The sequence below is a fragment of the Triticum dicoccoides genome, chromosome 5B (genome assembly GCF_002162155.2).
Source record: "Triticum dicoccoides isolate Atlit2015 ecotype Zavitan chromosome 5B, WEW_v2.0, whole genome shotgun sequence".
NCBI classification, from domain to species: domain Eukaryota; kingdom Viridiplantae; phylum Streptophyta; class Magnoliopsida; order Poales; family Poaceae; genus Triticum; species Triticum dicoccoides.
In genome coordinates, this window is record NC_041389.1 from 561,579,684 (window position 1) to 561,582,815 (window position 3,132).

At 43.2% G+C, this 3,132-nt stretch overlaps 1 pseudogene; it reads left to right on the plus strand.

Annotated features, from left to right (window-relative positions):
* The first annotated feature begins 594 nt into the window (after positions 1 to 594).
* LOC119310098 lies at positions 595 to 2,781 on the plus strand (annotated as a pseudogene).
* The last annotated feature ends 351 nt before the right edge of the window (positions 2,782 to 3,132 follow it).

Here is a 3,132-nt window from a genome sequence, read left to right on the forward strand (position 1 = left end):
CATCTGTAATGGTGGTGGTGTACGAGGAGGCTATAGGTGCTACTGCAAAGAGGGGTACGAAGGCAATCCCTACATCCCCGACGGATGCCAAGGTTCAAATTTTTCTTCCCACATTTTACTTCTGAATTTGCACATTAATTAATTAGACCCACATGCAGTTTTATTTGGATTAAATTTATACCCCAAATTTGTTTAGTGATATTTTCTTCCTTTTGAGAAATATGGTACACATGCTCACAACGTGCACGCACCCACACCGTCGTACCAACCAAAGAAAAGCCGCAGAAAACCACCGCAAGGCGCGCACTGCGGCCGCAGGCGTGCAGGGCCACCTGGACCCCGCGACACTTGTGCAGTACGTTCACCTTTGGACGCGGATCCAGCAGACCACCCTTTCCGACGCCCCGGACACCCTCACCTGGCGCTGGGTGTCGAACGGCGCGTACTCCGCCAAATCGTGCTACAAAGCCCTGTTTGCCGGTTCCACGATTGAGCCCTCCTGGAGACTTGTGTGGAGACTCTTCAGGAGATAACGTTTTAGCTTCGATAATGTCTCCAGGAGGGCTGTACTGAAGAGTGCATCCCCTTGTGTGGATGACCCTGACTGATCAAGGGGATGCACTCTTCTCTCTGTCCAACCGCAACGAGCTCATCCTGTCAGGATGCAATGTCCAAGCAACACTGCTAGGGCCTGGTGACGACCCAAACATCATCAGCGTTTGAGCCACTTTTTGCTCCAACTCGGACATCAAAGCCAGGAGGGTGCCAATTGCAAGCCATGACAGCGACGACTATAGTTGTTATGGTGTGGGTTGTTGCAGGGCATGTATATCTACGTCAACTGATGGCATGCCTGATACGATGAACTTCAAATTTTTCGACATCAATAGTGTCCAGGATAACATCTCGCGGCCACCATATGTGCTAATCGCAGAGGAGGGATGGTTTGACAATCGCCTCATCTCCAAACAGCAAATGCAAGCGTCTCAAAGCAAGTCAAATTTTAAGCCTAATGTTCCTATTATTCTTCAGTGGGAGGTGTTGCAATCATCAGGCTTACCCAACGCCAAGATGAAGTAACTTCAAAATTGTCCTATGGAGGTAGCCGCCAATATTTGCAAGAGCAAACACAGCCACTGCAAACCAGGGAACGGAGGTTATACTTGCCGGTGTCATGAATGGATGCAAAGGTTAGCAACGTACATGTACATGGCCACTTAAATGAAAACGTTAATATACTTTATCCATTATGTAGTGAACTGAATTTGGCTCTTTTTTCCTTTATGCTACAGGTGGCCCCGTGACACTTAAAGGCGACCAACTTAAGACGATGATGAATACTAGTATTTACGAGTCACCTCTGTATTGCTATTTAATTCTTACTCAACTTAATTTGGTTCTTCTCATTATTACGACAACATGTTTTTTTTTTAATGTATGTGTTGTTTGGTTAGCATGTCTAGACACACCATAGATATGGAATAGTCACAATAATAATTTCTTTATTTTGCATATCAATAGAGAGATTAAAGATCTATGTTTTTTCCAAATATAAGTGTGATTGTAGGACTTTCTTGCGGGGCGGGTCTCATGATTTGGGTTCTCACTTCACTGTTTGTTTCCAAGAAATTGAAACATAGGAGAACGCTGATGTTAAAACAGAAGTTCATTGAGCAAAATCATGGACAATTGCTGGAACAGTTGGTATCTCAAAGAACTGGTATTGCAGAACAAATGATCATAACCTTGGAAGAGCTAAACAAGGCAACACGCAATTTTGATAAAGATCTTGTGGTTGGCGGTGGAGGGCATGGTACTGTTTACAAAGGGATTTTATCGAACCAACATATTGTGGCCATCAAGAAACCAAAGAAGGTTCTTTCAAGGGAGATTGATGAGTTTATAAATGAGGTTGCCATCCTATCACAAATCAACCACAAAAATGTCCTAAAACTCTATGGTTTCTGCCTTGAAACTGAAGTCCCGATGTTGGTATATGAGTTCATATCCAACGGGACTCTTTATGATTATCTTCATGTTGAAGGACCAATATCATTGTCGTGGAACAACAGGCTGCGCATAGCCATTGAAACAGGCAAGTCGCTCGCCTATCTTCACACAACTGTGGCAGTACCTATCATTCACAGAGATGTCAAGTCTGCTAACATACTTTTGGATGATACTCTCACAGTAAAGGTAGCTGACTTTGGAGCTTCAAGGTACATTCCGATGGAGAAATCTGGGTTAACAACAAGAGCTCAAGGTACACGAGGATACTGGGACCCTATGTACTTTTACACTGGGCGGCTCACGGCGAAAAGTGATGTTTACAGTTCTGGGGTTGTCCTTGTGGAACTGCTAACCAGGAAGAAGCCATTTTCATATTCGTCCTCAGATGATGAGGGTCTTGTTGTACATTTTGTTACCTTGTTTCTAGAAGGGAATTTGCTCCAGATATTAGATCCACAAGTTATTGAGGAAGGGGGCAAAGAAGTCCAAGAAGTGGCTGCTATTGCAACAGCATGTGTGAAATTAAGTGGAGAGGACCGTCCAACCATGAGGCAAGTGGAGTTGACGCTTGAAGGCATATGTGCATCCGAGGAGCATATTTTAGATAAGGTAGTGGCTGAAAAAGTTTACAATAATGGTATCGAAGTAGGTGTTCAATCTAATAAGTTAGTTAGAAAAGTTAATGAGGGCTCGACAAGACGGTATAGTATGGAAGAAGAGTTCATACTATCTGCAAGTTATCCTCGGCAGTCTGGTTTACAAGGGACATAATTATTCCAAGTTTCCAACTTGGTGAAATTGTGCTCAAGGAAAAAATTTCTTATGTTGACTCAACAAAATTGTTTTGATGTATATCTAGTTATCCAATAGTACCTTTGCGAATTTCTGCTCAAATCAAAGACTTCATTTGCAAGATCACCAGCTTTGTTTTGTTATATAGTTCAGTACTGATGTTGTTGTCCATGAGAGATGAGCTAGCGGTGAAAGGGCATTTGCAAGACAAAAGGACATAAGTAGTTGTGGGTTCCTCCAAAAAAACAGTTGTGGGTTTCGTAACGGTGAAATAATTAGCCCGCTTGCTTCATGCTCAGGTGAGCTCATGTTCGCTCATTGACACAACAA